The sequence below is a fragment of the Protomyctophum bolini genome (genome assembly GCF_963924005.1).
Source record: "Protomyctophum bolini genome assembly, chromosome: 13".
NCBI lineage: Eukaryota > Metazoa > Chordata > Actinopteri > Myctophiformes > Myctophidae > Protomyctophum > Protomyctophum bolini.
The window spans coordinates 300195-314148 of NC_137874.1; the positions used below are offsets into that span (position 1 = coordinate 300195).

The 13954-nt window shown below is 38.6% G+C and overlaps 1 long non-coding RNA gene across 1 annotated transcript; it reads right to left on the minus strand.

The window, feature by feature from the left end:
• Nucleotides 1–7189: 7189 nt before the first annotated feature.
• LOC308327747 lies at nt 7190–13221 on the minus strand. The gene is made up of 4 exons (XR_013965210.1): nt 13186–13221; nt 12394–12488; nt 8904–8943; nt 7190–7235 (listed from the first exon to the last, which is right to left on the minus strand). It is a non-coding gene; the product is annotated as an uncharacterized lncRNA (long non-coding RNA).
• Between the last annotated feature and the right edge of the window lie 733 nt (nt 13222–13954).

Consider the following 13954-nt stretch of genomic DNA (forward strand, 5'->3'; position numbering starts at 1 on the left):
ATTTGGGGCAGAGTTTCGTCGTTGGCATCCAGGGAGTGTGTGTGCAAAGTTTGGCATGGATCGGGCCAACGGTGCTGGAGATTAACGGACGGACGGAAGGAAGGACGGACACACACACACACACACACACACACACACTCGCGCACACACACACACACACACACACACACACACACACACACACGGACGGACGGACGGACGGACACACGGACGGAAGGACGGACAGAGTGCAAAACATACTCTCCCCCTAGGCCTTCGGCCTGGTGGAGACAATCAAGACAGGGATTGGCTAAGAGACTAACAAGACACAGGTGGAGCAAACTAATAATCACAGGTGAGACAAGACAGGTAACCATAACCACAAAGGAAACCAGGGCACTAAATACTACAAAATAAGAGCACAACACTAAAACACACAAACAAGGAACAAGGAACACTAGAACACAGCAGAAAACGTCAGATCGTGAGAGTGAATACAGAGTTTATAGGTAAAAACACAAATCAGCAGTTGAGGCAAGCAATTTCAAGTGGAATTTCGTCCTGTGCCTAGTGGGAATGTGCGTGCACAATTTCACAGAAATCACACAGAGCAGTTCTGTGAACTTTGGAACCCAATCTTAGCCAATCAGGATGGAGTTTGAAAAATCTGAAAAACCTGTTTAGTTTAATGGCCATAGAGAGACTGTGTACCAATTTGTGTGTTGTTTGGACAAAATGTGTAGGTGTACTGTCAAAAAAATATGTTTTGCAAAAACCGGCCTCCTGGTGGTGCTGTGTAACACATGTGAAAAATGGGTTCCAGCTCCAAATGTGTAAACTTAATTTATGTATGATTTAGAAAACAGAATAGTGGCAAGAAACTAGTCTGGAAACGTATCGTATGTATTTTTCCACAACCCTCATTTATTTTTTCCACATTTTTCCAGACCTGGAAATTACTCAAAGGTTTACAAATTCCATACTAGTTTTCCATACTTGGCAGGATCTACGTGGACTGTAAATATGATGCAGAAGTTGTAAGAGAGAGTCATGGGAAAAGTAAACCTGATGGCTCCATCAAGGAAGCAATGGAGAGGAAGGAGCTAGGGAACTAGGGTTACCATGGGTTGTTCTTGCTTACTGTAAGTCTGCTATTAACAGCGTCTGCTAAATGTCTAAATTGTAATAATAATGACTGTTGCTGTATGGAAATAACAGTTTGTCAGTTTAAAAATCTGGGTTTGGTCGTGTGAAGAATGTGATAAAGAGGAATATGGCTGTGTGTTGCTCTGTGACAACAATAACTGTTGAAAATCTGTTTTCTGTGATGAAGCCTTATGGCCTAGTAGGAGTCCCAAGTTCCCACACGTCTACTTCCCAGCATTTGGTAACTGTGAAGTGAACACACACTTTTTCCATGAGTCATCACTGACCTAGCTAAACGAAGAGGGATTTGTTTGTTGGCGTAGATATTTGCTTCACTCTTGCTTTTAGTTGAGTTTTAATATCTGTGTTCCTACTCTGTCCTGACTGATTTGCTGCATGTTGTGTTTTTTTCCTATGTTTTTACACTTTTATTTTGTTCTTTGCCATTGTTCTATCATTTTAACTATTTGAGATGAGAAAATGACAACTTTATTAGAAAAACAAGTAAAATAAGCGTACAAACCAATAAGAACAGTACATGTAACAGGTTAAAAACACAGCTCGGGAATGCTATTCTGAACAGGTGGGTTTTCAGTGTGGTTTTGAAGGTGGGGAGTGATTAAAATAGTGGTAATTGTGACCAGTGAAATGATGTGTTGATGTGTCCAATACTTGATCCTAGGCACTCTACCAAGTAGTGCTCCTCCTGTGTCTACTGCCCCCGGTGGTGGTGAGTTTCCTGCCGAGGGACTGTGATGTTGTTTACACCCTGGACAACAGAGTGTCCAGTGGGGTCTACAGCATCTATCCTGTTGACTTTGATGCTGCTGTGGACGTCTGCTGTGACATGTACACTGATGTTTTACAACTGTCTAAAGTACATTTTATTTCACTGTACTAATGTCACCCACCTTATGCAGGAAATGTTTACTATGTTTATGATGTTTGCGAAATGTTTAAGATTCTTGCAATTTTGCATTGAAGATGTGAAATGAGTGTGAGAGTGAAATCAAGCATGCCCCTATTGTGATTAAGCTTGACAATAATAATTCATGAAGTTATAATAATAATATAAGGTACATTTACATTTTGTCTGTCTGTCTGTCTGTCCGTCCGTCTGGGGGTAACTACTTAGTTTAGACTATAGTCATTGGTTAGACATGGGTTAAGGTTAGGTTTAGGTGTGCTGCCCCGTGGGAGTTTAGGTTTAAGGTCATTACACACTGGCGAATTGGCGACGCAAATTGGCGACGCGAATAATTCGCATTTTTTTAAAACCAATTGAAGTCAATGGAAGCTTCCACATCAGTGGCGAATGTGCGAATGTGCGAAAATGCGACAGTTTTCGCTCTTTATTTGTTCGCTCTGGTGTCGAATTTTGCAGACATTCGCAGGCGAAATTCAACGGCTCTGACCAATCAGAATGCAGCCCAAACTTGTTGCTGTGTATAAACAGCGGCGTACCGTACAGTAGCTGTCAACAGAGCAGCCGCCGGTCCGGTTACGCAGGTCGGGATAGCACAGCAGCACACTGTTGCACACCTCCCCTCCTACAACTCTGTTGGGTGTGTGTGCGCTCGCGTGTGCATGCGCATTGCGCTCGCGTGCGTGCGTGCCGTGGACATGGCACATGGGTGTGCTAACAGTAGGGGAGAGCCGCCACGGATGTAACATTTTGCACGTTTCATTTTTTTACTCGGAGATCCGTTTATCTACATATGTAATATTTTCAGGCAACGGACCTACACTTGTCTGCTTCCATAAACCACTTTTTATTTTTCAATTGATCAAACAGGTCGGGAGTTATTAAACCGAAAGTGGACGCTGTTCCAGTGTTACATTTGTTGCGCCTGTCGGACTAATTGTAACAGCATGGAGTATAAATGTAACAACGCTAAAAAAACACCATTAAACATATCGTTTTCAGCTTAAAGCAATTATATTTCATTGAAGCAACTCCTTAGCATTGTTTTCATACCATGGATGTGATAAGAAAATGTATCAAACATATTGGGAAATATTAAATAGTATCGGGTGTACCAGTTTGGGCTTTTTTTTCAGTTCAATGGGGAAATACATTGATTAAACAAACGTTTGATTGATTGAGTTGTACAATGTTATACAACCCTAAACTAATTTTAGAATACACTACACAATACAATACAATTTTAGAACATATAATATTGGCCAATATGTCAAATATGTAAATATTACTTATAATGGCATTGAATGGAAGCGGACCATTTGTAACACATGTTACAATTGACCCTCCCTCCGAAGTTTTCTTTGCCGTTGCTTACAGACCAGAATGAACGTGAATACCGTCTAAACACGATGCAAACTAATGAAGAACATAAGCATGAAGACATCCATGTGGATTTTTATTCACCAACACCAAAGAAAAATATATAAAAAAGTTAAAATGACCAGTGAACAGGCTCATCAAAAAGCTAAGATCTGCACTAGGCTATTTCTACTGTGCAGACCCGTTTTTTACCCGAAAATAAAGACTTTATAACCGGAATATATGCCCACATGCACGGGCGCGGCCGGTAGGCCTACCAATTGTATACCTATGTGGGCCGGTACGAATTAATTGGACCCCTCCATCTGTGAAGTACTGGATACGGGGTTATTAAAGAAAGGATACCAAAGCGGGAGAGGGAGGAGAGGAGAGGAGGAGGGAGAGGAGAGGAGAGGAGCTATAATCGCACAATACGCGTCGCATAGATGTGTACGGTGTATAGCCAAACGCGAATAAATTCGCCGGGCAAATATTTCGCATTTTCAGATCGCTTATTCGCATCGCGTCGCTAATTCGCCAGTGTGTAATGACCTTTAGGGTGAGGTTTTGAGATAGGTTGTACCGTACGTAGGACTAATGACTGGTCTAACCAATGACTGGTCTAAACCAAAAACTGACTGTACGGAGAAGATACGAGCTGAGAGTGGACATGGAGGACTTCAGCGAGATCAACAACAGGGCATTTGCTCTGTACACCTTGTTTCACATCGACTCCGAGGACAGCGGGTACATGTTGCGCGTCGGCGGCTTCAAAGATGGAGGAGCAGGTGAGTTTCATAGACCTAGCCTACAGTAACTAACTTGAATGTGTTGAATGAGAAATGGACCCATGAGGTGCGGTGACAATGTCTATTACAGTCAGTGGATAAATATCTTGTGCCACCTTACTCCTTATCCCTAAACCTATTTGCCATGTTTTACTATTTTGAAAAACCATTTAAAATAGTTCTACAAGCTCACAACATGTCGATGTAGATCGGTTAGTCTTGTAGACTGGCTATTTGAACTATTTTAAAATGTTTTACAAAATAGTAAAAAAATGGCAAATAAGTTTAGGGATAAGGTGTAAGGGGAGCACAAGATAGGGCCCCAAAGGGCTCCAAATTTGTCGCAGCCTTTACCCGCAGCGCGGCCCGCAATTCAGCCGCTGCCCAAAAATTACTAGAGTACATCTGGGTGCATTCTGGTATGGTGGTTGTTATAATGCAAATCCCAACAGCCTTTATCTGTGGGGAGCTGATGAAACTCACTATGGTATTGGTGTTACATGGCGAACATGGAAAACTATAAGATATTCCTTGAAATCTATTAGTATGAAGATCAGACCACTAGCGCCGAGAGAAGAGCTGGATGAAATAATTACAGATGTCTAGGTTCATGGTTCAGTGTAACAGAACAGTTCTGTCTGAGGAAGTACATGATCTCAAGCTGTAGAAACCCAATTGATATTGCCAAACCCGTATATCACATAGTATCATATGGATCACTTACACAAATTACACAGGCCACCTTAAAGGCGCAGTGAAATGAAAAATAAGTTTTTCACACTTTTAGACCATATCCGTGGTCATCATATGGGCATACCTAACAATGGATGCCAAAACAATGGGAAAATTCTCATTTCTGTGTGTTTTTATATCAAAGGTCCATAAAAACGATTGTATTATTTATTTATTAAAACGAAAACGTGCTGCGTGATGACGTGTAGAGATACACATCGATAAAAGCCAATAAAAATGAAGCTCACATGTTTAATTCCCCATGTCTGCGCATCCATGCAACACAGCTGCTTCTGATTACAGATTACTCCGTTTTTATTTCCATTCAAGATAACATTCAGACAGTGTATTACTCGGTTTCAACTTAATCATCACGCTAAAATATGTTTCTGAAAACATTATAGGGTAGAAATAAGCCACATAACAGTAAACTGGTTGTGCTGGGCGACCGTCTGATTTATAAACAAACAACACCACGCTGTTGCGCATAGCATTAGCCACCGTCCCTAGCTACCGTCCCATCGCCTGAAGGGATGCGACACTCTGATTGGTTCAGAAACTTCAGACCGGTGTTTCATGTGGAAACACCATTTTCATGTTGTTCACCATTTCCGTTTCACTGCGCCTTTAACCCTCCCTTAGACCGGGTGCAGTACCTTAATCCGGTCGTCTTCATTTTTATTTTACAAAAGTAAGTTGATAATTATATATTGACCAACTTTCTTTTTTAAACAAAAATAAAGATATAGGGCGCTGGTCCTGGAGCTGCTCCTTCAGCTGCTCCTGGAGGGGGTCTAACGCTAGAACTCCTATTCAATCGCGCAATTGGTTTTTGTTTTTTGTTTTCTGTTCTATAGATGATGTGACAGCAACACTCCATGCATTGTTGACACTGCACTCTTCCTGGTCTACGTGAGCTGACGTTAGCATGTTAGCATTACAATATTATCATGATAGCATGTTAGCATTAGAATGTTGGTGGCAACGTAATGCGCAATAAACTTAGACAAAATACCCCATTGAAAGTCAATGGGGAGACCTGGCTCACATGTAACACAATGGACCCTTCTGAGAGGCTGAATGTCATCAAATGGTGGTCCGTAGCTCAAATGCTGCACAGACTTGGCGAGCTTCAGGCACCCAGAAAAGATTCTTGAAATTTTGTTTCTAGGTGAAATTTAATTTCACTTGACACGTGCTGTGTCATGTTGAAAAAGTCACACAATAGTCATAATAATAATAATAATAATTAAAACTTTATTTGTGTAGCACCTTTCATGACATGAAATGCAGCTCAATGTGCTTTACAGATGTGTCATAATGCCATGCATTGTGAGCTTGGAGACATACAGTAGATAGATCTAGACATACAGTAGATAGATCTAGACATACAGTAGATAGATCTGTGAGACATGAATCAGCCTTCACTCTTTCCTTTTTAGGATAGACAAGGCTCTACTGTGTTACCAAAAATAAACCCCAAATAAATAGATTCTTAACCACTTAAAGGTTAAACTATATATACTTTATTGACCAGCTTTCCCCAGGGTTATACAGTATACTATAAATATATATATATTCCCCCTCTATACCATAACTCATTTTATTTATGTTCTATAAATTGACACCCTCCCAACAAATCCCTGGCTGATGTCCCTTCTCCCCCTTATCCCTTATCCCTAAACAGATTTTGCTTTTTTTTTTTACTATTTGAAAAAAAAAAACTTTTCACAAAATAGTTAAAATCGCCGATCTACATTGAGACATTGTGAGCTTGTAGATCGGCTGATCTACAAGCTCAGCCGATATAGATATACGGCTTGTGGCTGGGCTTGCGACGGAGGCTGTGGCGGCCCCAGGGACCTCCAACCCCGCCATGGCGGTGACGACGCCAACTGGGAATGCGACGTTTTCCCCAACCAGACTGACGACGCCAACTGCCAATGCGACGTTGTCCCCAGCGATTCAAACTGCCATTGCGACGTTGTCCCCAGCGATTCAAACTGCCAATGCGACGTTGTCCCCAGCGATTCAAACTGCCAATGCGACGTTGTCCCCAACGATTCAAACTGCCAATGCGACGTTGTCCCCAACGATTCAAACTGCCAATGCGACGTTGTCCCCAACGATTCAAACTGCCAATGCGACGTTGTCCCCAGCGATTCAAACTGCCAATGCGACGTCCCCAGCGACGCCAACCGCCAGACTTACGACCACCACCGATGCGTTGTCCAGTCCAGCCATACTGCGGAGTCCGTATGCGGTGCACGCTTCCAACGTTGAGTTGTGGGACGTTCACACCGTACCTAAAGGAAGGAGGACATTCACATAACGAAAAAAACAATTAATTACAATGTAAATTTGACCCTTACAATTTACATTTTAGGCATTTGGCAGACACTCTTATAGTCCAGAGAGCGACTTACAGTAAGCGAGTAAACAAAAAACACGCGGTAATGCATCACATACATGAAACATTGTCATCATGAATCATATACAGTACGTATAAGCTCAGCCTTTGCATACGCCTGTTTTATAGTTGTAGTGCTTCGGTGTGAATGGCCTCTTACTTGTTTTATAGCTGTAAAGCAGAATCGTGGTTTTAGAGGAGTTCTATAGGTAATTGTTGGTATTATTATTTGTTGTAGTAGTTATTTAGTAGTAATATATATATAGTAATATATGTTTTTAGCATGTTATTTTGACAGATGCCAGGTTCATTTGTTGTAGTAGTTATTTAGTAGATGTTATTGGCATGTTACTTTGACAGATGCCAGGTTCATTTGTTGTAGTAGTTATTTAGTAGTAATATAGATGTTATTGGCATGTTACTTTGACAGATGCCAGGTTAATTTGTTGACCTGGCATCCCATTGACTATATAGTATTCACACAGCGGCCATTTTGCACTGACATCATTACAGTATGTGCAGGTTGAGAATAAATGTGACCCGAACGGGGTGGTGTTTCATTAACTTAATACTATTTAGGTAATGAAATGAAATGCCACCCCATTCGGGTGACATTGTTAATTTAACCCATTTAGGCCTGACGTCGAAATTAAAAAAGAATCCCGACAGTTTTCTGAAAAACCTCATGTTTTTAATATCAGTGGTTCTCAAACATATTCATGTCAAGGACCCCCGAATATATATGAGATTGGCCGCCGACCCCCATCTGAATAATGTTGTTCCAGGGGCACCCCCCCCCCACCCAGTAGCAAAGATTTGAGTTAAAAACTCGCTCTGTAATAATATATATTCAAAGATTTCAGGCACATTTTCACGATTTTTCAAAAATAGCAGACCTACAAGCTCATAGCGCGCCACTCGAGCTTGTAGCTCTGCTATTTTTCAATAGCTAAATTATAACATAATGTATATGTAACACCAAAAGAGGTTAAAGGAGAATTCCATGCTAGAAGGCTTTCTTAACTTTATTTGTATAGTTGTTACGTCCCCACCGAAGAGGTCCAGGTGTTATTTTGTTAATTTTATTTAGCTAATTATTATTATTTCCATCGATATAAGTAGTAAAGTGTGCCACTTATACTACTGATACTATTTACATTATGACCCCCATAGCAACATTCAATTCAATTAAATTCATTTAGGGCTTACGGTAGGGGAAATAGCCAATAATGTGCTTTTGCACAAAATAACACCTGGACCTCTTTGGTGGGGACGTAACAACTACAAAGAAAGGTAAGAAAGCCTTCTAGCATGGAATTCTCCTTTAACCCATTTTGGGGCGGGAACCCCTTTTGGTGTTAGCATTATGGTATGCTTTAGCTATTGAAAAATAGGTACGCTCTGTGCAAGTGTTTGTAGATCTGCTATTTTTCAATAGTTTGAAAAGGCATGAAATAGTTTGAGAACCACTGATATAGAAACATAGGTTTTTCAGAAAACATTTTAGAATACATTTTGTAGAAAAGTAGTATTAGTAGTAGTAGTAGTATTAAAGAGTCCTTACTTGCTAACGTCTGGACGCCTTAAAGAGACTGCATGATTCTCTACAACACAAGACAAAAAACATGTATATCATTCATCTATTATATCATCATTATATCATCTATTATATCATTATTATATCATCTATTATATCATCTATTATATCATTATTATATAATCTATTATATAATGAATTCATTATATCATCTCCACAAAGCACTGTCATATAAATGAACTGTTTTCTTATGTTGAAAAAAATACAATATGTTTGAAGCTATTATAATTAATTAGCTGAATACTAACACCATGTGCAAAGTACTCATAAGTAGACTAACTACAAAATTGTTATTACATTATGAAAGCAAGGCGTGTACACAATAATCATATTATATTGATGTATAATTACTAGTATATCCATAATATCCTGTACTGAAATAAATGTTTTGATAAGATGCACAGAAAGACTGAACTATTTCCCCCAAAATTAGTTAATATCACAGGCAGGCTCTTCACATACTAGAGCATGTCTGAAATAAGTGTCAGAGCTGAAATCGACATGTAAATGCTTAGTGTAATTTTAAGAGTCCACAGAAGTGAACCTGTGAAGTTTTCTCAACTCACTGTTTCTCTGCAAGACATTATACTCTATAAGCCATATCTCCACAACTGGTGGGTCAAACTGAACAACCAATATGTCAATTTGAAGCTATGATTCCCTGAAATGAAAGTTCTAAAGTCCCTCAGTCAAATTTGGTCACATTATGGTAACAATCAATGTATTTGAAATGAACTGTACTCAATCCAAACAACATGTCCAGTGCAGCATACTGTACGTTCAATACAGTAGATGGATGCTGACTATATTTCAGCCATCTCAGTAGTTTTTGACACTGACGTATCTCCGTACCTAAAGCCTGAACCGCACCAATGCAACTACTGTACCGCACCAACGTATTTTACACAATCAGCTCCGGGATTCCTTCAAAATAGAAGCTCAGGTGCCGCTTTTGCTCTATATACACTTTAGAATAATAAATAAACAACTACAATTTAGAATAATAAATAAACTACACTTTAGAATAATAAATAAACAACTACACTTTAGAAACAAGACCAAATAAACAACTACACTTAAGAATAATAAATAAACAACTACAATTTAGAATAATAAATAAACAACTACAATGTAGAATAATAAATAAACAACTACACTTTAGAAACAAGACCAAATAAACAACTACACTTTAGAATAATAAATAAACAACTACAATTTAGAAACAAGACCAAATAAACAACTACACTTTAGAATAATAAATAAACAACTACAATTTAGAAACAAGACCAAATAAACAACTACACTTTAGAAACAAGACCAAATAAACAACTGCACTTTAGAAACAAGACCAAATAAACAACTACACTTTAGAAACAAGACCAAATATACAACTACACTTTAGAAACAAGACCAAATAAACAACTACACTTTAGAATAATAAATAAACAACTACAATTTAGAAACAAGACCAAATAAACAACTACACTTTAGAAACAAGACCAAATAAACAACTACACTTTAGAAACAAGACCAAATAAACAACTACACTTTAGAAACAAGACAAAATAAACAACTACGCTTTAGAAACAAGACCAAATAAACAACTACACTTTAGAAACAAGACCAAATAAACAACTTCACTTTAGAAACAAGACCAAATAAACAACTACACTTTAGAAACAAGACCAAATAAACAACTACACTTTAGAAACAATACCAATTAAACAACTACAATCATAGCTCATAGCGCACCACTCGGTGGCGTGCTATGAGCTTGTAGATCTGCTATTTTTAAATAGCTAAAGCATAACGTAATGCTAACACCAAAAGGGGTTCCCACCCAAAATGGGTTAAAGGACACTTTAGTTTTTTTCAACAAAGGTTCATGTTTTAGGTTGTTGTTAGAGAAAGTAAAAGATGAGTGTTCATGTTTCTTCATTTGCGGCTTTCTTTCGTTTTAAGGATTTTAGCGGTTTTTGACAAGGGGGGCGGGGGCATTCGAGCATGGGGCTAAATATTTATTTCTTTACAAAATATTATGGCGATTTATTTTTTTATTATTTACTATAGTCCTAATAAACCCCAGGAAATTACATCTGTCCACAGAAGATCACAGGATCTACTGAATGTGAAGGTGAATACTGGGGGGAAGCCACACTGTGTGTCATAGGCTCAATATGCCAGTTTGACACATCCAGTAGATCCCGTGATCTTTTGTGGCCAAATGTAATTTCTTGGGGTTTAGTAGGACTATAGTAAATAATTAAAAAAAATAATCGCTATGACATTTTGTAAAAAAAAATACATATTTAGCCCAATGCTCGAATGCCCCCGACCCCCTGTCAAAAACCGCCAAAATTCCTAAAACGAAAGAAAGCAGCAAATGAAGAAACATTTACACTCATCTTTTACTTTCTCTAATAACAACCTAAAACATGAACCTTCGTTGAAAAAAAGGAGAATTCCATGCTAGAATGCTTTCTTAACTTTCTTACCTTTCTTTGTAGTTGTTACGTCCCCACCAAAGAGGTCCAGGTGTTTTTGTGCAAAAACTCCTTATTGGCTATTTCCCCTACCATAAGCCCTCAATGAATTGCATTGAATTGAATGGGAATTGAATGGGGCTATGGGGTGTTGTGCTAATTCACTTATTTTCATCGAAATAAGTAGTAAAGTGTGCCGCTTGGGATATTATTTACATTATGATCTTCATAATGTAAATAATATCCCAATATATATATTTTTTTGTATATATTATATACAAAAAATATATAATTTTGAGTGATGGAAATAAGCGAATTAGAAAAACACCCCATAGCCCCATTCAATAGAGCACCGAAGTCTGACGTCACTTTCAGTAGAGGGCGTCAGTCCCCAGGTTCATGTATTTGTTTAGTTGCATTGAAATCGCCATAGGAGGATTTTTAGATTGCTTCATATAAGAACTGTGTTTGAAAAATAGACATGTCACCCCGGCCGCTTCACTCATATGGATATGAAGAATCAACTGACTGAGAGAAAACGCTAATGTTACTGCTGCTGAATTAGTTAGATTTTCGCTAGAAGCAGACTGTATCATATATGAGTGAGTGACTGTTGCAAACGATACAGAGACACCTCCCTGACAATAACGCAGAGACAGCTTGTTTATTTTTGGACCACAACGCTTATAGTAGACGATATTAAGATCACCCCATGTTATTCTCCATAGAGAAATTACTTCCGCGAACAAGGGGAATCGAAGGGATGAGGGGTTACATCAGGACTTCGGTGCTCTATTCCCATTTAATTAAATGCAATTCATTTAGGGCTTATGGTAGGGGAAATAGCCAATAAGGAACTTTTGCACAAAATAACACTTTTTTGGTGGGGACGTAACAACTACAAAGAAAGGTAAGAAAGCCTTTTAGTATGGAATTCTCCTTTAAGCCCAGTACATGTTTGTGGGCGATTTTACCTTCTTCACGGCGTAGACTCAAAGCGTCCACCAGACCAGGCATCAAGACACCCAGCAGCGCCAGCAGCACAACGACAGGCGCAAGGCCCTTCATCCTGGAACACAGAACCAAACACATCCATCAGAACCCAGAACCAAACACATCCATCATGACACATAATAAATGTTAGCTTCTCACGCAAATCATCACACACTGTATCAGTGCCCTTCAGTATGCCTCTCTGCTAGCAATAATGAATAGAGTATTGTTGCAAAAAATGACCTCTATACCAAGGTTATAATAGTTAACTAAAAAAAACGAAAACTAGAATTAAACTTTTTTTTTTAGTTAACTGAAACTAAAAAAAAATAAAAAAAAAAAAATGAAAAAACGATAACTAAACTGAAACTGTATTGTGTGTCCTCAAAACTAACTAAAACTAACTGAAATTATAGACAGAAAATATACCCTTAGTTTTAGTTTTTATCAATATTTATATGCCTTTCGGATATTTATAATATAATCCTTTTAAATTCATTAGATTAATTTCCTCATTTCTCCAACAAGTTTTACGGCAGTTTTCAGCACCGTATACGGCAGCATGTATCCACGCTAACCCTATAACCCACAAATAAAAAACTAAATCTAAACTAAAACTAAACATTTTCACCAAAATAAAAACTAGCAAAATACCCGCTCTAAAAACGAACTAAAACTAACTTAATTAGAAAAGAATATGTCAAAACTAACTAAAACTAAACTATAATGAAAAAACAAAAACAAAACTATTATAATCTAACTCTATACCATACCTTTCTGCAGACTCAATGCTGTATAAGGTGTGTACAGTATAAGGTCTCCAAGAGGATGGGAAGTATTGTGTCCGGTTGAGGGGTTCATCTGCCTTTTTATATGTCTTTGGGTAGAGCGTGCGTGGCGTTGACCTGTGATATTTAAATATTTCCAAGCGTTGTGTAACCGACGGTTTGAACCTTGTCATTGCATTTTGTAATACATATACGTACGGTATACGATATGTGGACACTCATAATCTCTAATCTCAAAGTAACACATGTTGTTCACAGTAGTGCTTGATCCTCCTTCTATATCACTTCCACCAGTTCTCCAAATCTCACCCCCCCCCCAAATTATTTTATTTTTATTTAACCTTTGCCTAACCAGTAAAATCACATTGAGACTGCGTCTCTTTTACAAGTGGGAAATGGCCAAGACTCAGGCAGAAATAAAATTACACATCGCCAATGTTACATTTTGAACCAGCAAATACAACATCCATAATACACCTTTAAAGGTCCGCTGACATGCCCCGAAATTAATATGGGTGGTACAGCACATCACGTGGTCTGACTGAAAACAGTTTGAAACAGTTTGAAACGGGGCTACGGCGCTAGCAACAAGTGGCTATAGGTCAGGCTAGCGTTTTTGACGGTACATTTAGCGTCATATTGGCTATAAATGTAATTGAAAAAAATTATTTTTTCGCCAGAAATGCTTAGTTTGAATGCAATTGAGGTTGGCGTGGGGTTTTTTAGGGGAACTGCAGCACAAGCGCAAATTTTG